A 23,473-nucleotide genomic window follows, 5' to 3' on the forward strand; every position below is an offset into this window, starting at 1 on the left:
CATGCGTGCAACATCGGGATTCTTTTTTTTTATTTTTTATTTTTTTTATTAAAGAATAATTGAACATTACAAAAATATTGAAATAGAAATCCAGATACACAAAATACAAGCTTAATCTGTATACAGTAATACAATATGTAATAATAAAAAATAAAAATAAACTAATACCATAGAGAGAAAAAAAAAAATAAATATACCTATAAATAAAAAGTAAATAAATAAACAAAAATTAAATTAAAACCTAGAAACAACTAAACAATAGTTCAAATTTTCTTCCTTTTCCCTCACATATACAAAAATTATATTGTGGAAGCATAACCAGAAAAAAAGTTCTCCATGAAATGTAACAACAAATGTATTCATTTGTTTTAAAGACTTTTCAAAACTTCTATTTCTGATCAAAATAAATTACATTTTGGTATGCATTTAGCAAATTTCTGTTTATGAATATAATATTTGCCTTGCAAAATGTAAAAGTTAACAACGTACTCAATCATTTTACTTTCATGAGAATAAGTACAGATAAAATATTTTAAAGAGAGCATATAATTAACATTTCTTTGCAGAAATAGAAAGGTGCTAACATCAGACCAAAAACTAAGAGACAATTCACAATTATAAAACAAATGACACAAGTCTTCCTCATGTGTGTTACAGAAACTGCAGGTATTATCAATGTCCATGAATTCAGAAAGAGCTACTTTACATGGATAAATTTCGTGAAGTATTTTGAAATGCACCACTTTAAGGCCACCGATGGGGAGGGGAGTCACACGATGACGCATTGACGTGGGCGTGGTGGCTGACGTCACACATGGATGTGGGCGGGGTTGGATGTCCACCGCAGGCTGCAGCGAGCCCTACTTGGAGGTGTCCCCCAGTAAAAATCATGCTTCGGGGGAGGGGGGGTCACATTCCAGGGGATAAAGATAAGATAATGTTATTGGGGTCGTTTCAACCCGCTGACATGAAAAACCAATCGCGGCAACAGAGTAAAATAATCACGGACTTGACAACACTGATGTTAGTCCAACAAACTGGAGTTATACAACACTAACTTTCCAAGAAATAAACATTTCAAAGTTTTCTGGATTGCTATGAACCTGTTTATGAGTTTAATATACAGTTATTTTGAACATTAAAAACAATTTATACAAGGTTTTTTTATTCGTTACCATTGTGGTGAACAGTGGAGGTTCTGTTTAGGTTGTCAGTAGCTGTTATACACATGCAAAAACGTGCCACAATTGTTTGTTTTTTTAAATGATAGAAACGCTAAACAGGTGAATCTTTTGTTATTTCACAAACAGATTTATTTAACTTACTATCGAGAGAATAATGTGATAATACAAATTCAGTACAACTTCTGAGCATGCATTTCACAAGTTATGTTTTCAGTTAAATCATAAGCAGAATGTGAGCATTTCAGCCTGTCTCCATACTATGTACCCATAGCCTAACCACAAGCGCTACACTTCACCATAATGGTAACCTTTAAAAAATTGACAAACAAAAACTATTTTAAATGTGAAATATAACTGAACAACAAACTTTAATAAGTCTTTCCTTATCCACCCATTCCCCCCCAAAAAACAAAAACATTAAACAGCACTTAATTTCCACATTTAAGCTCCTGATCTAGCCCTATGCAAAGCATGCTGGGAACTAAAAATCCACTGCCCAGTTTCAGAATTTACTGAAGTTTCTGTTGGTTTTGTAGTGTTACCATTGTGGTGAAGAGTAGAGCCTGTGGTTAGATTGAGGATGGACAGCAAAAGTACCAAACTACATGACATATGTGTAGTTTGATTAATTGTGTGTGAATGCACAATATAAGTTTATAAGGTTGCTTTATTGGTAGCTGATTGCAAAGCAATCTCCTAACCATAAACACCAAAAGCCCAATAGAGCATGTAGTTTCTCTAGTCTCAATACACCATGACTGTTATGAGTGTCTTGAACACAACACTGATCTTGTCTACTGCCCACTTTACTGAGTGTATGTTCATGGTGCGTGCATGCGTACTTAGATGGGTTAAAAGCAGAGCACAAATACCAACAATGGGTCACTATACTTAACCACAACTCACACCTTTTTAAAAAATTTAGAAATGAAAGATTTATGTAAACACCTGATATGTAAGTATTATTGCAATGATCACTTACTGCTTAACCACCTGGTCTCAGACAAGTTCAGTAACTTTAAACCATTAGAGTCCTTATAAAAACGTACACTTAAAGTCTTTGATTAGAACTCGGTACATTATCATCATTGTTCAATACTGAGAAAATAGCATTTGTTAATTGTAAAACATTAATAAGTATGCAAATGTATGCTTGATGTATAAAATTATTTATGGTTTATCTTCTCCTCCTCTTGGTCAGCTAGTTACTATTAGAACAACTGATTGAAACAATCAAGACACACCCCTTCTTCCTATTTGTGAAATGCTGTCCATCGATCACTCAGTAACACCAATCACATTTTGGCTCATGCAATTTACATTGCATTTGTTAAAATACATACAAATAAATATTCACCAGGTCAAGACTGTTTACAGCTGGGCTTTAATACAAAGTGTGATGCTTGCTTTCAATAATAAGCACAGCAGCTCTTACCTCAACAGAGCATATGAGGTCTGCATGGGGGAAATTATGGGATGAAATGAAGTCATATACTGCTCTGCACATTTGCTCTATAGATTGGGAATTGTGTGAAAGTGAAGACAGAAGACATGCATCCATCATTGGCAGATCACAATTATCTGCTTATTTTCAGCAGGTCATTTAAGAGGTGAATAAACAGCAGGTGATGAGACATGGTTGGGGAAAGAGGACAACCCATATTTTTGTCCATACATCCTCACTGTTTGATACCATTCAGCAAAACCTTCCTCAAAAGCTATTGCTCCAACCTGAGGCACATGTGAACCTTGATCAGTCTCACGAAACATTGATGAAGAAGGAACAACATTTCCCATCCACCAATTCCAAATGGTTTTTCTCTTCCACAAAAAAAAAAAAAAAAAAAAAAAAAAAAAAAAAAAAAAAAAAAAAAAAAAAAAAGAATCCACCTGGTTGTAGCCATTGTGAAGTCTCCTGGCCAGAAACTGGAGTATCTGTTCCATCACAAGGAATTCCAAACACTGAGGCCACATTGAATGGCTATTAGGAGAGGAACACATATCAAAACAAAAATCTAAATACATAATTGTGCAATTATATTTGTATTTATATTTGATAAGTAAATGCACTGTCTTCAGTGTATGTAATAATTCAACTAATTTAATTCAAATTGCAATGCTGTATCATTTTTAGACTATTGAGTGCTATTTAAGAGCTTTGCTTAATATGAAAGGTGCAAATCTTTACCAGCTAAGCCATTACACCACAGGCGTCATTTTAAATGACACAAGGGAACAGGTGGCACAGCAAGGATTGTGAAAAGTGAGAGCAACTTCTTATGATTGTTAATTTTTACATGTACATCACACAGACATGATCATTTACATTTATGATAAACAGGCCACCTTTGAGCAGTATGATGGGCTCATCACTTTCATAAATATCAACAACATACATTGAAGCTTTGTGACAAGTAAAAAGACTGGAATACAAAGACTAGAAATGCAAATGGTAAGGTAGTATATATAAACATAGAAATGCCCATAAATGTTTGATCTTTTCAGTGACATTTATTTGACTTAGTAGTTATAATTATTTCTTTATTTACTTTTCTCCAATTTAGTGTCTACATGCTCACAGTAACACACATTTTAATACCTGACACTAAAAGTTGTACAAAAGAAATGAAACAAGCCAAACAGACATGCAAACAAAATTGGGTATGATACTTAATCATAAAAAGTTATGTTTACCTCCAATATACTAATAATGGTATATTAGCATAGTTGGTGTTGCTTACAGTTTTTTACGATTGCTTACACACTAAAGTTAAAAATAGCACACAGTTAGTGAAACCTGACACCCAAGGAGCAAAGCCTCAGCCCAAATCTACACAACTATAAGCACATTCTCAGCCTCACACTTTTTGCAAGACACTAAACACACTTCTCTACATTAGACACAGAAATCTACAGAAATGTCATTTCTTAGCCATTTTAAGGCACTGCTTTCAGAAATACTACACATATGAACCAATGATCAAACATGGCCATCAGGTGTGCAGACACTTAGGTGCTTAACTGTAAACTCAACTATCAAGGTGTAAGCACTATAAAAAGGCAGTAAGTTGCAGTAATAGGAATAAGGAGAAACATCTGTTACCACAAAGCTATTCTAAAAGTTCCGGCCCAAAGCTGTGGGAACATCACTATATATGCTGCAATCATGCAGAATGGGCTCATTACACTGGCATGCCAAAATAGGTCCTCACAATACAGAACACATACATTTTTAGACTGACTAATTATTGGACAGACTAGGTATTGGAATTATGCAACCAGAAACTTGTTCCAACATTACAGTACCTCCCCCAAAACTTTCCCCTTTTTTTCATGGTAGTGGAAGGTTTAGGATCTCCGACCTATGTTATGCCTCTCATTCAAGCTATGGAGGAGGCCTGTGTGACCTACTAGAAGCCGAGTCTGGGCAAGGATGGAATCGCCATTCGAGAAAATTCTTCCCTTGCCATCTTGTGAGGGAGGACATTGGCTGTCCCCGCTGAAAAAAACTTAGGCTGGTTGGCTGGTCTTAGCTGGTTTACTGTAAGCTGAAAGTAGTTGGTTTTAGCTGGTCACCCAGCCTGGGCAGTATGGTCAGGTTGGTTTTAACTGGTGGTTTTCCAGCCTGACCAGCTAAGACTATCCTGACCAGGCTGGGAAAGTGGCCAAAACCCCTCTTAAACCAGCCTGCTGACCAGATATGACCAGCTAAAACCAGGCTTTTTTTTTCCAGCAGGGACAAAGTTTCCATATTCAGCTACATGAAGAGATGATGATGCTAAGGTGTTTTTAGAATATGTTCTGATTTTCAGTGCAAAATGCAGTCTAATTGCAATGATGTACTGAAGGATTTTACACATGGTGAAAAATAAATACTTTCATCAAGGTGCAATACTTGTCTCGTGTGTTGTGTTTGGACAATATATTCATATTCTTAAACAATATCTCAAAAAAGAGAAAAAAAAAAAATCAAACCCAGACTGTATCATTAGAAAGGTAGAAATGTTACAAGTGTTTACAGTTTTTCTCAATTGTTAAAACACTAAAACCCAATGGCTGAACAAAGTTCTCAGTTGCCTGACCTCATTTAGCTATTTGCGCAGTCTGTTGTCAATACCTTAAACCATTTCACATGTTAAAACACAATTTTCAAATCAAACTTAGACTTTTCAGCAAAACTCTAAACACATTCTCATTCTCAAAACACATTATGCACTCTAATACACATATCATCCATATTGGTAAACACAAGTGGCAACAATCAAATACAAATAGAGAACTAATGTCATTGGTTAAACACAACCACTCAAAATTGATATTACTGTAACTTTTTCAAATGATGTGACACAACCAATATAAGCCAGTTCAGGTTGTAACAGAGTGTTGAAGATGGGAAGGAGAAAGTCTGAGAATGGATAGAAGAAACAATGTGAGAGGACGAGGACGAGTGCTTATGCGAGGTGGGTGATGAGGAGGAAGAGGAGGAGAAGGGCAAGAAAGAGGAGGAGGAGGAAGAGGGCAAGAAAGAGGAAGAGGAGATGGAAGAGGAAGAGGAGGAGGGCAAGAAAGATTGTATTTATATAGGTGAGGAATCATGTCAGGGCTGGATACAGCACACAAGAGGCTTCTTCCCCCGTTCCTCAGGAAGGACAATGTTGCTTGTGATGTCGACAAAGTGCTCTGGCCTGACTAAGCCTAAAGACAAGAGGAAGCACATTGATCACATGTTTACTCCTTTGATTTCCGTCCCTTTTAGTATTGTATACTGTAGTGCAGTGCATTGTAGGCTGTATACTGTACAATGAACAAATTGTGGCCTGAACTTTGAGATTAAAAATTTACTTCTCCCTGAGAACTATATGTTTTGAACAATGTGTTTTCTGTTTTTTGTTTTATGGTTTACTGACTGCTCGATAGTGTATATCATTTTGCTCACTTTGTTTATGATTTGAGAGCAGTGCTTGATTTTGAACACAGGTAAAACTGTTTTGAGGCAAAAAGTTCCATGGCTTTTGTTAAATTATTGTACAGTTTTCAATTAAGTGTTTCATTTTGCAAAAGATCTGAGATGTTCTGCTACTTGTGTGTGTAGATGTGTGAATTGTGTGTAGGGTTTTGACAAGATGACCCTTGTTTGTAAAATCGTGCCTAAGCAATCGTAAAAAAACTGTAAGACCACCATAATTACACACACTGCATTTTTCCAAAAACAGAATTTGTCCAAACGAGAAGAAATAAGTATGGAGCAGAAGACTTTGTGTACACCAAGTGGAAACCTGACACAATCCAACATTCATTTCATGAGGATGGTTCTAGCTGCGGTGTCTTTGTGATGCTAGTAAATGGAGGGGGAGGATGGGTTTACATAAACTGTCCTTACCTTTCCCATGTCAGACTGTGTCTATTCATTTCCACTGCTGTCCTCCTAGATTGGCCAGGTGCTGGAAGAGTTTCTCAAAAAATTCTGACAGCATTAATATAACACCCAAGGAGATGATGTGGCACTACAGGAACAATTTGGCCAAAAAAGTTTGCTGGTGTCAGGTATAAAGTACTTTGAAAGAACAGTTTACTTCCATGTCAGAGACAGAGAAATGAATATTGAATATGAATATGAATATTACATTAAAATAACTGCAGTGTCAAAAGAGGAATGCTGCTCTGTGTGTGGAGAAAAAGAAAGAACCTGCACAGAAGCAATGTACCCGGGTATTCACTATGACATTTCTGCCTGTTGACTATGTGTGCTAAGAGAAGACATGTGTTTTTCACAACTACATTTAATAATTTCAAGCTGTTTAAATAAATCTCACAACATATCCTCTTTCCTTCCAGATTCCAGAGGTGGTTTCATGTTTAGTGCCTCAACATTAATATGTCACTAGAAGAACAGGCATGGATTTGTGATTTGTGTTTATAAGCTATTCAGTTTATGCTTATGCTGAAAGTGTGTTTACATTGTAATAAATATGTGTTACCTATTTGATATGTTATAGAAATACTTTTTTGTATTCTGTTTATGTTTCATATTGTTGTGGTGCTTGTTGTCTTCTGCTGGCCTTTGTGTGAATGGTTTTTTTTAGTAAGCAAACCTGGATTTGTGAGGGAGAAGTAATTGTGACAGTTGATCTTTTTTATTAGAATCTTCAAAATGCAGAAAGAAAAGACCTACAATGGTTCTTTTCTAATTAGAATGCAAGAATTCCAAAAATAGTAGTTTATCTGGCCAGGGAAATGAGGCCAGACTGCAGGAACACTGCATTTTGAACAAGTTTTGGAGCTGTTTGTCGAGATCTCTCTATAGCTAAAAATGCTGAATGCAATAAATATGTCTATCTCCATGGTGTAGTGTATTCTTTGGAGTGTGCTTAATCACATTCAATTGGTTTGGGGTTAACTCGGGTAACCACCAAAAAGTTACAGAAATGTTAATGTGCAGTTATCATTCAGCACCACAGACGTGGACAGCGCCATGTCATACAAACATAACCAAATTTTCCTAAAAATTAAAAATGTCAAGTTCATTTGAGGCTTAATGCTTAGCAGTAACATTAGAAAAAAGACATTACAGACCATTTTTTCATTTCTATCATCACTGTATTCTGTGGGTTTCTTCATTGAGACAACTTCCAGTTCAATGGCTTTCCAAAGGAGGCTCATTGTTCTAAAACAAGTTTCAAAATATTTGATCTGGCCTAAAATGATGAACTTTGTAACTTGAAACTTTTAAAGTTATTCAATAACCATTACAGACACATTGAAGGTATAAGGTAAAACTGTACATTACTCATAATGGGTTTAAAGTTCTGATAAAGCACATAATTCCTCTATAAATAAATCCAAAAACTTATTACAGTAATAAATAAATGTAGATAATGTAATATTTTTGATGGAAGTTGTGTTAATTTAGAAACCCATAAAATGATGGTACATATTGATCATCTACAGTAAAAATGTTGTGCAAGTTTCAGATAAATATTTAACTAGTTTTGTAACAGTGTGAACAACTTTTTAAAAGTTATTGAACTAGATAGTATGCCATTAAAGAACCCATTGAATACAGTGATGTTGGAAATGGTTCATTTAGAGCCAATAATTGTACTTTAAAGACTTCTGAAATGTGGAAGAGGGTCAGATAAATATTTAGCAACTTCATTTGTAATGGTGTGAGCCTCTTTTCAAAAGTTATTGAACTAGATAGTGTCTCCATGAATAAACCCATTGAATACAGAAATGTTGAAAATGGTTCATTCAGGGCAAATAATTGTACTTTAAAGACTTCTGAAATGTGGAAGAGGGCCAGATAAATATTTAGCAACTTCATTTGTAATGGTGTGAGCCTCTTTTCAAAAGTTATTGAACTAGATAGTGTCTCTATGAATAAACCCATCAAATACAGAAATGTTGAAAATGATTCATTTACAGCAAATAATTGTACTTTAAAGACTTCTGAAATGTGGAAGAGGGCCAGATAAATATTTAGCAACTTCATTTGTAATGGTGTGAGCCTCTTTTCAAAAGTTATTGAACTAGATAGTGTCTCTATGAATAAACCCATCAAATACAGAAATGTTGAAAATGATTCATTTATAGCAAATAATTGTACTTTAAAGACTTCTGAAATGTGGAAGAGGGCCAGATAAATATTTAGAAACTTCATTTGTAATGGTGTGAGCCTCTTTTCAAAAGCTATTGAACTAGATAGTCTGCCATTGAAGAACCCATTGAATACAGAAATGTTGGAAATGGTTCATTCAGGGCAAATAATTGTACTTTAAAGACTTCTGAAATGTTGAAGAGGGTCAGATAAATATTTAGCAACTTCATTTGTAATGGTGTGAGCCTCTTTTCAAAAGCTATTGAACTAGATAGTCTGCCATTGAAGAACCCATTGAATACAGAAATGTTGGAAATGGTTCATTCAGGGCAAATAATTGTACTTTAAAGACTTCTGAAATGTTGAAGAGGGTCAGATAAATATTTAGCAACTTCATTTGTAATGGTGTGAGCCTCCTTTCAAAAGTTATTGAACTAGATAGTGTCTCTATGAATAAACCCATTGAATACAGTGATGTTGAAAATGATTCATTCAGAGCAAATAATTGTACTTTAAAGACTTCTGAAATGTTGAAGAGGGTCAGATAAATATTTAGAAACTTCATTTGTAATTGTGTGAGCCTCCTTTCAAAAGTTATTGAACTAGATAGTTTCTCCATGAATAAACCCATTGAATACAGAAATGTTGAAAATGGTTCATTCAGGGCAAATAATTGTACTTTAAAGACTTCTGAAATGTGGAAGAGGGTCAGATAAATATGTAGCAACTTCATTTGTAATGGTGTGAGCCTCTTTTCAAAAGTTATTGAACTAGATAGTGTCTCCATGAATAAACCCATTGAATACAGAAATGTTGAAAATGGTTCATTCAGGGCAAATAATTGTACTTTAAAGACTTCTGAAATGTGGAAGAGGGTCAGATAAATATGTAGCAACTTCATTTGTAATGGTGTGAGCCTCCTTTCAAAAGTTATTGAACTAGATAGTCTGCCATTGAAGAACCCATTGAATACAGTGATGTTGGAAATGTCTCATTTAGAGCAAATAATTGTACTTTAAAGACTTCTGAAATGTGGAAGAGGGTCAGATAAATATTTAGCAACTTCATTTGTAATGGTGTGAGCCTCTTTTCAGAAGTTATTGAACTAGATAGTCTGCCATTGAAGAACCCATTGAATACAGAAATGTTGAAAATGGTTCATTCAGGGCAAATAATTGTACTTTAAAGACTTCTGAAATGTTGAAGAAGGTCCGATAAATATTTAGCAACTTCATTTGTAATGGTGTGAGTCTCCTTTCAAAAGTTATTGAACTAGATAGTGTCTCTATGAATAAACCCATTGAATACAGTGATGTTGGAAATGTCTCATTTAGAGCAAATAATTGTACTTTAAAGACTTCTGAAATGTGGAAGAGGGTCAGATAAATATGTAGCAACTTCATTTGTAATGGTGTGAGCCTCCTTTCAAAAGTTATTGAACTAGATAGTGTCTCCATGAATAAACCCATTGAATACAGAAATGTTGGAAATGGTTCATTCAGGGCAAATAATTGTACTTTAAAGACTTCTGAAATGTGGAAGAGGGTCAGATAAATATGTAGCAACTTCATTTGTAATGGTGTGAGCCTCCTTTCAAAAGTTATTGAACTAGATAGTGTCTCCATGAATAAACCCATTGAATACAGAAATGTTGGAAATGGTTCATTCAGGGCAAATAATTGTACTTTAAAGACTTCTGAAATGTTGAAGAGGGTCAGATAAATATTTAGCAACTTCATTTGTAATGGTGTGAGCCTCTTTTCAAAAGTTATTGAACTAGATAGTGTCTCTATGAATAAACCCATTGAATACACTCAAAAAAATAATTCGGTCTAAAAATAAACTTTATGTAATTCAATTAAATGCTAATTTTCCATGTATTTGGATTACATAGTTTTAATATAAACATATTAATAAACTTAATGTGATTCATATGCATCAGTGATACGTGAATGAAACAGGTAAGGTTTATGTAATTATTCCCAGTGTTAAACAAGCACTGCTCAGTATTCATGTGTTTCCACACTACAGAGTGTTCAAGTAGCATTGACACAGTGTTGGAGTTAATGAGATCATTATGTGATGATTGATCATTAATGATGAACACCTGCTGAATCATCAATGGAAAGAGAAACGCAAGAACTACAGCTGACTTCAACCACAGCCTTAGAGGAAATCAACTCAAATAAAACAATACATTAAACCTCTCAAGATCTGATTCAACAACTCCACAAACAGATTGACCAGCTTCACTCATTACTAACCAGATTGACTTCTGTCAGACTTCTAGAGAAGCTCTTATTGAGAACTAACAAATGTGTAGATGTTTTGTTTCATGTGAAATCACCATCGATGAGACCAGGGTTTCCTTTGGTTGGGATCTTGACCCGTCACATGCTGGGGTCAGTGGTGGTAGCTTTAATTGTGTAAATATAAAACACATGAAGCGTGGCCACCAAAGTCAAAGAAGAAAAAAAGTTAGTCAATCCTCCAGATTCTTTTAAAGTCCTGATTTGATGGGTGTTGTGTTGTTAGAGCAGTCTCTATAGCTTCGTAAGTAACTGTTTTTCATAAGTCACGAAGATTAGATACTTTGTATTTCATTTTGTGCTCAAAAAGTTTTCATCTGTATCACCTTCAAATCCAAAAACATCAAGAATCTGTATATGAATCTCAACAATGGTGACGGTCAACAATATGTGTCATGTTGCAATGCATGCTGGGTACAAGTTTGGTAAAAGACCCTCCCATGTATCCCAGCATGCATTGCAACATGAATAAACAATGCAGTGGAATTGTCAGATTATTTTTATTTTACTCTTAATAATTGTTTTTATGCTTCCTTTTTTGTTGAGACTTTTTAATAGCTTGTTTTAAGATGTTCAGAGATGTATCTGAACATTTTGTTGATTATCACCATTGTTGAGATTCATATGCTGATTCATCATGTCTGTGGTCTTTAGAAAGAAACAGATGAAAACTTTTAGCACTCAAAGTATGATAAAATGATTCAGCTAATACGATTTATACAGCACATAAATGTAAAGCTGTAAGTAGGCCTAATATTAAAGTAACACAATATCCATCTATGCAACAAATAAACTTCAAAAGAAATTGACACACTAACAGATCCCCCTACTTTTTTTTTTTTTTACACTTTGTTGGCCAAGCTCAACATGTTTGATTTAAGTACAACAAAAGCTATCAACACAACATTAAACCTAGCATGTGACGGGTCAAGAGCCCAACCAAAGGAAACCCTGGTCTCATTGATGGTGATTTCACATGAAACAAAACATCTACACGTCTGTTAATTCTCAATAAGAGCTTCTCTAGAAGTCTGACAGAAGACAATCTGGTTAGTAATGAGTGAAGCTGGTCAATCTGTTTGTGGAGTTGTTGAATCAGATCTTGAGAGGTTTAATGTATTGTTTTATTTGAGTTGATTTCCTCTAAGGCTGTGGCTGAAGTCAGCTGTAGTTCTTGTGTTTCTCTTTCCATTGATGATTCAGCAGGTGTTCATCATTAATGATCAATCATCACATAATGATCTCCTTAACTCCAACACTGTGTCAATGCTACTTGAACACTCTGTAGTGTGGAAACACATGAACACTGAGCAGTGCTTGTTTAACACTGGGAATAATTACATAAACCTTACCTGTTTCATTCACGTATCACTGATGCATATGAATCACATTAAGTTTATTAATATGTTTATATTAAAACTATGTAATCCAAATACATGGAAAATTAGCATTTAATTGAATTACATAAAGTTTATTTTTAGACCGAATTATTTTTTTGAGTGTACAGTGATGTTGAAAATGATTCATTCAGAGCAAATAATTGTACTTTAAAGACTTCTGAAATGTGGAAGAGGGTCAGATAAATATTTAGAAACTTCATTTGTAATGGTGTGAGCCTCTTTTCAAAAGTTATTGAACTAGATAGTGTCTCTATGAATAAACCCATTGAATACAGAAATGTTGGAAATGGTTCATTTGGAGCAAATAATTGTACTTTAAAGACTTCTGAAATGTTGAAGAGGGTCAGATAAATATTTAGCAACTTCATTTGTAATGGTGTGAGCCTCTTTTCAAAAGTTATTGAACTAGATAGTGTCTCTATGAATAAACCCATTGAATACAGAAATGTTGGAAATGGTTCATTTGGAGCAAATAATTGTACTTTAAAGACTTCTGAAATGTTGAAGAGGGTCAGATAAATATTTAGCAACTTCATTTGTAATGGTGTGAGCCTCTTTTCAAAAGTTATTGAACTAGATAGTGTCTCTATGAATAAACCCATTGAATACAGAAATGTTGGAAATGGTTCATTTGGAGCAAATAATTGTACTTTAAAGACTTCTGAAATGTTGAAGAGGGTCAGATAAATATTTAGCAACTTCATTTGTAATGGTGTGAGCCTCTTTTCAAAAGTTATTGAACTAGATAGTGTCTCTATGAATAAACCCATTGAATACAGTGATGTTGGAAATGGTTCATTCAGGGCAAATAATTGTACTTTAAAGACTTCTGAAATGTTGAAGAGGGTCAGATAAATATTTAGCAACTTCATTTGTAATGGTGTGAGCCTCTTTTCAAAAGCTATTGAACTAGATAGTCTGCCATTGAAGAACCCATTGAATACAGAAATGTTGAAAATGGTTCATTCAGGGCAAATAATTGTACTTTAAAGACTTCTGAAATGTGGAAGAGGGTCAGATAAATATGTAGCAACTTCATTTGTAATGGTGTGAGCCTCTTTTCAGAAGTTATTGAACTAGATAGTGTCTCCATGAATAAACCCATTGAATACAGAAATGTTGGAAATGGTTCATTCAGGGCAAATAATTGTACTTTAAAGACTTCTGAAATGTGGAAGAGGGTCAGATAAATATTTAGCAACTTCATTTGTAATGGTGTGAGCCTCTTTTCAAAAGTTATTGAACTAGATAGTGTCTCTATGAATAAACCCATTGAATACAGTGATGTTGAAAATGATTCATTCAGAGCAAATAATTGTACTTTAAAGACTTCTGAAATGTGGAAGAGGGTCAGATAAATATTTAGAAACTTCATTTGTAATGGTGTGAGCCTCTTTTCAAAAGTTATTGAACTAGATAGTGTCTCTATGAATAAACCCATTGAATACAGAAATGTTGAAAATGGTTCATTCAGGGCAAATAATTGTACTTTAAAGACTTCTGAAATGTGGAAGAGGGTCAGATAAATATTTAGAAACTTCATTTGTAATGGTGTGAGCCTCTTTTCAGAAGTTATTGAACTAGATAGTCTGCCATTGAAGAACCCATTGAATACAGAAATGTTGAAAATGGTTCATTCAGGGCAAATAATTGTACTTTAAAGACTTCTGAAATGTGGAAGAGGGTCAGATAAATATTTAGCAACTTCATTTGTAATGGTGTGAGCCTCTTTTCAGAAGTTATTGAACTAGATAGTGTCTCCATGAATAAACCCATTGAATACAGAAATGTTGGAAATGGTTCATTCAGGGCAAATAATTGTACTTTAAAGACTTCTGAAATGTGGAAGAGGGTCAGATAAATATTTAGCAACTTCATTTGTAATGGTGTGAGCCTCCTTTCAAAAGTTATTGAACTAGATAGTGTCTCTATGAATAAACCCATTGAATACAGTGATGTTGAAAATGATTCATTCAGAGCAAATAATTGTACTTTAAAGACTTCTGAAATGTTGAAGAGGGTCAGATAAATATTTAGAAACTTCATTTGTAATGGTGTGAGTCTCCTTTCAAAAGTTATTGAACTAGATAGTCTGCCATTGAAGAACCCATTGAATACAGTGATGTTGGAAATGTCTCATTTAGAGCAAATAATTGTACTTTAAAGACTTCTGAAATGTTGAAGAGGGTCAGATAAATATTTAGAAACTTCATTTGTAATGGTGTGAGCCTCCTTTCAAAAGTTATTGAACTAGATAGTTTCTCCATGAATAAACCCATTGAATACAGAAATGTTGAAAATGGTTCATTCAGGGCAAATAATTGTACTTTAAAGACTTCTGAAATGTGGAAGAGGGTCAGATAAATATGTAGCAACTTCATTTGTAATGGTGTGAGCCTCTTTTCAAAAGTTATTGAACTAGATAGTGTCTCCATGAATAAACCCATTGAATACAGAAATGTTGAAAATGGTTCATTCAGGGCAAATAATTGTACTTTAAAGACTTCTGAAATGTGGAAGAGGGTCAGATAAATATGTAGCAACTTCATTTGTAATGGTGTGAGCCTCCTTTCAAAAGTTATTGAACTAGATAGTCTGCCATTGAAGAACCCATTGAATACAGAAATGTTGAAAATGGTTCATTCAGGGCAAATAATTGTACTTTAAAGACTTCTGAAATGTTGAAGAAGGTCCGATAAATATTTAGCAACTTCATTTGTAATGGTAGGAGCCTCCTTTCAAAAGTTATTGAACTAGATAGTGTCTCTATGAATAAACCCATTGAATACAGTGATGTTGAAAATGATTCATTCAGAGCAAATAATTGTACTTTAAAGACTTCTGAAATGTGGAAGAGGGTCAGATAAATATTTAGCAACTTCATTTGTAATGGTGTGAGTCTCCTTTCAAAAGTTATTGAACTAGATAGTGTCTCTATGAATAAACTCATTGAATACAGAAATGTTGAAAATGGTTCATTCAGGGCAAATAATTGTACTTTAAAGACTTCTGAAATGTGGAAGAGGGTCAGATAAATATGTAGCAACTTCATTTGTAATGGTGTGAGCCTCCTTTCAAAAGTTATTGAACTAGATAGTGTCTCCATGAATAAACCCATTGAATACAGAAATGTTGAAAATGGTTCATTCAGGGCAAATAATTGTACTTTAAAGACTTCTGAAATGTTGAAGAAGGTCCGATAAATATTTAGCAACTTCATTTGTAATGGTGTGAGCCTCTTTTCAAAAGTTATTGAACTAGATAGTCTGCCATTGAAGAACCCATTGAATACAGTGATGTTGGAAATGTCTCATTTAGAGCAAATAATTGTACTTTAAAGACTTCTGAAATGTTGAAGAGGGTCAGATAAATATTTAGAAACTTCATTTGTAATGGTGTGAGCCTCCTTTCAAAAGTTATTGAACTAGATAGTGTCTCCATGAATAAACCCATTGAATACAGAAATGTTGAAAATGGTTCATTCAGGGCAAATAATTGTACTTTAAAGACTTCTGAAATGTGGAAGAGGGTCAGATAAATATGTAGCAACTTCATTTGTAATGGTGTGAGCCTCCTTTCAAAAGTTATTGAACTAGATAGTCTGCCATTGAAGAACCCATTGAATACAGAAATGTTGAAAATGGTTCATTCAGGGCAAATAATTGTACTTTAAAGACTTCTGAAATGTTGAAGAAGGTCCGATAAATATTTAGCAACTTCATTTGTAATGGTGTGAGTCTCCTTTCAAAAGTTATTGAACTAGATAGTGTCTCTATGAATAAACCCATTGAATACAGTGATGTTGAAAATGATTCATTCAGAGCAAATAATTGTACTTTAAAGACTTCTGAAATGTGGAAGAGGGTCAGATAAATATTTAGCAACTTCATTTGTAATGGTGTGAGCCTCTTTTCAAAAGTTATTGAACTAGATAGTGTCTCTATGAATAAACCCATTGAATACAGTGATGTTGAAAATGATTCATTCAGAGCAAATAATTGTACTTTAAAGACTTCTGAAATGTTGAAGAGGGTCAGATAAATATGTAGCAACTTCATTTGTAATGGTGTGAGTCTCCTTTCAAAAGTTATTGAACTAGATAGTCTGCCATTGAAGAACCCATTGAATACAGTGATGTTGGAAATGTCTCATTTAGAGCAAATAATTGTACTTTAAAGACTTCTGAAATGTGGAAGAGGGTCAGATAAATATGTAGCAACTTCATTTGTAATGGTGTGAGCCTCCTTTCAAAAGTTATTGAACTAGATAGTGTCTCCATGAATAAACCCATTGAATACAGAAATGTTGAAAATGGTTCATTCAGGGCAAATAATTGTACTTTAAAGACTTCTGAAATGTTGAAGAAGGTCCGATAAATATTTAGCAACTTCATTTGTAATGGTAGGAGCCTCCTTTCAAAAGTTATTGAACTAGATAGTCTGCCATTGAAGAACCCATTGAATACAGTGATGTTGGAAATGTCTCATTTAGAGCAAATAATTGTACTTTAAAGACTTCTGAAATGTGGAAGAGGGTCAGATAAATATTTAGCAACTTCATTTGTAATGGTGTGAGCCTCCTTTCAGAAGTTATTGAACTGGATGATGTGTCATTGAAGAAAGTCATAAAACACAATGATGGTACAAATTTAATACATAGGCAGAGTTTATTTATAATCCATCTTGAGGAAAGATTTTGCCATTACTTTCTAAAGTGTTCACCCATAATACCCAAAATAAACATTCTGTTTGCTCTCATGCTTTCTGAGTACTTGTCAATAATCTGATGGATTCAGTACCATGGACAGTGATATTTCTGCAGGATTGTAAACATCAATCAATGCACATCAATTGTGATATTGTGAAAGTGTAATGTTAAATGAAGATATACAAGTCATACAACGGGAAAACATAACAGTTATTTTAGCCATTCTTTTCATTTAACACATGCAACTGTTACACTTTCAAGTCTTTATTACACTTAAAACCAAAAAAAAAAAAAAACAGATAAATAAAACAGCAAGACATGGGTCTAGTATGTACTGAAGGGTCCAGAAAAGATGTTCCAACTTGCTTTGGAGCAGCTGATCCATGCTTTCAAAACCTATTGAAATAAATCATATTTTATTGTTAGCAACACACCAACACAGTTCGTGTTCATTTTGAGGCAAATAAAAATAAATAAAAACATTTGTTAAATGATGCTATTAACTATGTTCAGGAGATTACACATGATTTTCCAGTTGTCTGCATTGTTACCAAATTACAGTCCATGTACATGAGTGCGGTAAAGTTGGTTTTATGTTGGACATTCGTTTGACATTCGGCTTGGAAATTTAGGGAGCGTCTCTAAAGTGTGAACAAAAAAAAAAAAACACACACACACACGGCTATAAAACATACGTAGCATTATACAAATGTACTATTAAACATTTTAACAAAAAATGTTTTGGTACAAAAACACATTAGCTTACACAACGATTTTTTTTAAATGTCTTCATACTTCATACTTCTTTACTTGATACTTCTTCATGCTTCTTCACCACGGTACACAACCATCAGCAAAAAATTCACAGGTGTCACACCTTATATAGCTTTGTGAAAAAAATTTTAATATTTATTTTATGGTACATTGTAAATAGGCAAATGTCTCTTCTAAAGAGATAGAAAAAAAATTATCTACATTGACCAGACAGAAGCTGGAATCGAACCGAGGTTACTGTAATGTCTATAGTTCACGGGCAAATGCTCCACCGCAACACCACCTAAGCTTTTTTGTTTAACTTTTTAGTATCATATGTACTAAAATGTTTCAGAACATATGCCCTGAAGTTAATTGTAATTGTAACACAAACTGTTTGTTTGTGTTAAAAACGTAATAAAGCTGCTGGTAATAAAACCTCATTATTTCACAACTGTTGTAATGTCTTCACATTTCTTTTCATGCACGACTCAGCAATTTATCTAACAGAAAAATGTATAAAAGGTCCTTGTATTATGACCTGATGACGTTGTAAATTGTACTTTGACCTGACATAAGCTGGAATCGAACTCAGGTTCTTGTGATGTGTTCTATTCACTGGCAAACACTCTACCACAACACCACTTCTGCTTGTTTGTGTAATATCATATGTACATTTACTGATTATGTGCCCTGAAGCTAATTGTAATTGTAGCAAACCATTTTTTTGTTAAGTCATGTGACGTGATGACATCATACACGAGTCGGATTCTCAAAAGAACAATTGCTGTATTTTTAATGAATTTTTCCGTCATTCAACTCTATTATACTTCCTGGTCATGTGACTTGATGACATCACAACTGCTCTACTTTGTTTAGACGCATTTCCTGTCCATCATACACGAGTCAGATTCTCAAAAGAACAATTGCTGTATTTTTTATGAATTTTTCCGTCATTCAACTCTATTATACTTCCTGGTCATGTGACTTGATGACATCACAACTGCTCTACTTTGTTTAGACGCATTTCCTGTCCATCATACATGAGTCGGATTCTCAAAAGAACAATTGCTGTATTTTTTATGAATTTTTCCGTCATTCAACTCTATTATACTTCCTGGTCATGTGACTTGATGACATCACAACTGCTCTACTTTGTTTAGACGCATTTCCTGTCCATCATACATGAGTCGGATTCTCAAAAGAACAATTGCTGTATTTTTTATGAATTTTTCCGTCATTCAACTCTATTATACTTCCTGGTCATGTGACTTGATGACATCACAACTGCTCTACTTTGTTTAGACGCATTTCCTGTCCATCATACACGAGTCGGATTCTCAAAAGACCAATTGCTTTATTTTTAATGAATTTTTCCATCATTCAACTCTATTATACTTCCTGGTCATGTGACTTGATGACATCACAACTGGTCTACTTTGTTTAGACGCATTTCCTGTCCATCATACATGAGTCGGATTCTCAAAAGAACAATTGCTGTATTTTTAATGAATTTTTCCGTCATTCAACTCTATTATACTTCCTGGTCATGTGACTTGATGACATCACAACTGGTCTACTTTGTTTAGACGCATTTCCTGTCCATCATACACGAGTCGGATTCTCAAAAGAACAATTGCTGTATTTTTAATGAATTTTTCCGTCATTCAACTCTATTATACTTCCTGGTCATGTGACTTGATGACATCACAACTGGTCTACTTTGTTTAGACGCATTTCCTGTCCATCATACACGAGTCGGATTCTCAAAAGAACAATTGCTGTATTTTTAATGAATTTTTCCGTCATTCAACTCTATTATACTTCCTGGTCATGTGACTTGATGACATCACAACTGCTCTACTTTGTTTAGACGCATTTCCTGTCCATCATACACGAGTCGGATTCTCAAAAGACCAATTGCTTTATTTTTAATGAATTTTTCCATCATTCAACTCTATTATACTTCCTGGTCATGTGACTTGATGACATCACAACTGCTCTACTTTGTTTAGACGCATTTCCTGTCCATCATACATGAGTCGGATTTTTAAAAAGAACAATTGCTGTATTTTTAATGAATTTTTCCGTCATTCAACTCTATTATACTTCCTGGTCATGTGACTTGATGACATCACAACTGCTCTACTTTGTTTAGACGCATTTCCTGTCCATCATACACGAGTCGGATTCTCAAAAGACCAATTGCTTTATTTTTAATGAATTTTTCCATCATTCAACTCTATTATACTTCCTGGTCATGTGACTTGATGACATCACAACTGGTCTACTTTGTTTAGACGCATTTCCTGTCCATCATACATGAGTCGGATTCTCAAAAGAACAATTGCTGTATTTTTTATGAATTTTTCTGTCATTCAACTCTATTATACTTCCTGGTCATGTGACTTGATGACATCACAACTGCTCTACTTTGTTTAGACGCATTTCCTGTCCATCATACATGAGTCGGATTCTCAAAAGAACAATTGCTGTATTTTTTATGAATTTTTCCGTCATTCAACTCTATTATACTTCCTGGTCATGTGACTTGATGACATCACAACTGCTCTACTTTGTTTAGACGCATTTCCTGTCCATCATACATGAGTCGGATTCTCAAAAGAACAATTGCTGTATTTTTTATGAATTTTTCCGTCATTCAACTCTATTATACTTCCTGGTCATGTGACTTGATGACATCACAACTGCTCTACTTTGTTTAGACGCATTTCCTGTCCATCATACACGAGTCGGATTCTCAAAAGACCAATTGCTTTATTTTTAATGAATTTTTCCATCATTCAACTCTATTATACTTCCTGGTCATGTGACTTGATGACATCACAACTGGTCTACTTTGTTTAGACGCATTTCCTGTCCATCATACACGAGTCGGATTCTCAAAAGAACAATTGCTGTATTTTTAATGAATTTTTCCGTCATTCAACTCTATTATACTTCCTGGTCATGTGACTTGATGACATCACAACTGGTCTACTTTGTTTAGACGCATTTCCTGTCCATCATACACGAGTCGGATTCTCAAAAGAACAATTGCTGTATTTTTAATGAATTTTTCCGTCATTCAACTCTATTATACTTCCTGGTCATGTGACTTGATGACATCACAACTGCTCTACTTTGTTTAGACGCATTTCCTGTCCATCATACACGAGTCGGATTCTCAAAAGACCAATTGCTTTATTTTTAATGAATTTTTCCATCATTCAACTCTATTATACTTCCTGGTCATGTGACTTGATGACATCACAACTGCTCTACTTTGTTTAGACGCATTTCCTGTCCATCATACATGAGTCGGATTTTTAAAAAGAACAATTGCTGTATTTTTAATGAATTTTTCCGTCAAACAACTCTATTATACTTCCTGGTCATGTGACTTGATGACATCACAACTGGTCTACTTTGTTTAGACGCATTTCCTGTCCATCATACATGAGTCGGATTCTCAAAAGACCAATTGCTGTATTTTTAATGAATTTTTCCGTCATTCAACTCTATTATACTTCCTGGTCATGTGACTTGATGACATCACAACTGCTCTACTTTGTTTAGACGCATTTCCTGTCCATCATACACGAGTCGGATTCTCAAAAGAACAATTGCTGTATTTTTAATGAATTTTTCCATCATTCAACTCTATTATACTTCCTGGTCATGTGACTTGATGACATCACAACTGGTCTACTTTGTTTTCACTCATTTCCTGTCCATCATACACGAGTCGGATTCTCAAAAGAACAATTGCTGTATTTTTAATGAATTTTTCCGTCATTCAACTCTATTATACTTCCTGGTCATGTGACTTGATGACATCACAACTGCTCTACTTTGTTTAGACGCATTTCCTGTCCATCATACACGAGTCGGATTCTCAAAAGAACAATTGCTGTATTTTTAATGAATTTTTCCGTCATTCAACTCTATTATACTTCCTGGTCATGTGACTTGATGACATCTCAACTGCTCTACTTTGTTTAGACGCATTTCCTGTCCATCATACACGAGTCGGATTCTCAAAAGAACAATTGCTGTATTTTTAATGAATTTTTCCGTCAAACAACTCTATTATACAGGGTGGGCCATTTATATGGATACATCACACATCAAACTTATTGGGAATTTCACAAGAAAAACAATGGTGTGCTTGGTTTTAACATAACTTTATTCTTTCTTGAGTTATTTACAAGTTTCTGACCACTTATAATGTGCCACAAACAGGACGTTAACATCACCCACCAATCCCATTTTATTAAGGTGTATCCATATAAATGGCCCACCCCGTACTTCCTGGTCATGTGACCTCATCTTGCATTACCCACTGTATTATAAATCTAAACATTTGCATCTTTAGTTATTTTAAAATAGTTTTTTTTTTAATCATTTGTATATGTTTTAGCATATGTATATATGTTATATATGGGTCATTGACGTATAAGGATTTTCAACAGGTCAGTTTTCTGTATCTGTATCTTGTAATTGTTCAAGCATTAAAGATGTTGTATACACATAAATTCATATAAAACTAAATTATTAAGTGATATTAGTGTTTTTTTTATCTAAATTTATTGGCCATAGCCTTAAAAACATTTCATGTGGTGTGACTATGATTTATAATAAAATTAACTCTTTTCCTTAACATGCTTAACATTTTATTTAGATGTTCTCAATAATTAAAATCTTTTTTTTTTGAGTTTTTGTAAATAATGATCTTAGTTTTTTGTTCTACAACTTCAGATTTGCCTTCTTAAATGTAGTTATCAGTCTTATTTTGTCCTGTAAATTGTATAAAACTGATACAAATGTTTTAAAATGTTTTAAAAATACCGTTCACTTTAGGATGCTGTAGCAGTTATCCATGTTTCAACCACAGAAATTAGATATTTTATTTTTAATTTCATACAGTTATAGCTATTTTTGGTCGCATCACATGATGAGTTGGTTGCTCCAAAAGACAAAAGACCTAATATCATTGATTTTATCATTGCACAGACTGAACAAAAAACGTCCGAAATTACTCAAAATGCATAAAAATCTATTCCAAATTATACTAAAATAAAGTATCCTGTCTATAAACCATCAATGTGATAACCAAATGTGGTAATTACATACCAGCCGTTAAAATGATTTATTTTTCCAAATTTAAAAGTGTTATAAATCTGCTTGATACTTACATGGTTCTTTGGCAAATTGGGATATGATGCAATGTCCTGTCTTTGAATGGATTTCAACATTAAAGAAAAAAATATATATTTCCTGATGGACGTACCACATGATATCCAATAAGATGGACATCACCAAACAAAGTTTGTTTGTATATTATGATGGAAATATAAATACAAATACTTTGCAATTTTATCCAAGATTACAAAACACTTCGGAAATCATGCCAAATAGTGCAGAAAATTAATCTGAATAAATTTATGGTCATTTCAAAAGACGTTTTCAAAACAAAAGTTATAGACGGATGGTGGCATCACATGATATTTTGACACCTTG

Source organism: Garra rufa, chromosome 20 (genome assembly GCF_049309525.1).
Source record: "Garra rufa chromosome 20, GarRuf1.0, whole genome shotgun sequence".
NCBI classification, from domain to species: domain Eukaryota; kingdom Metazoa; phylum Chordata; class Actinopteri; order Cypriniformes; family Cyprinidae; genus Garra; species Garra rufa.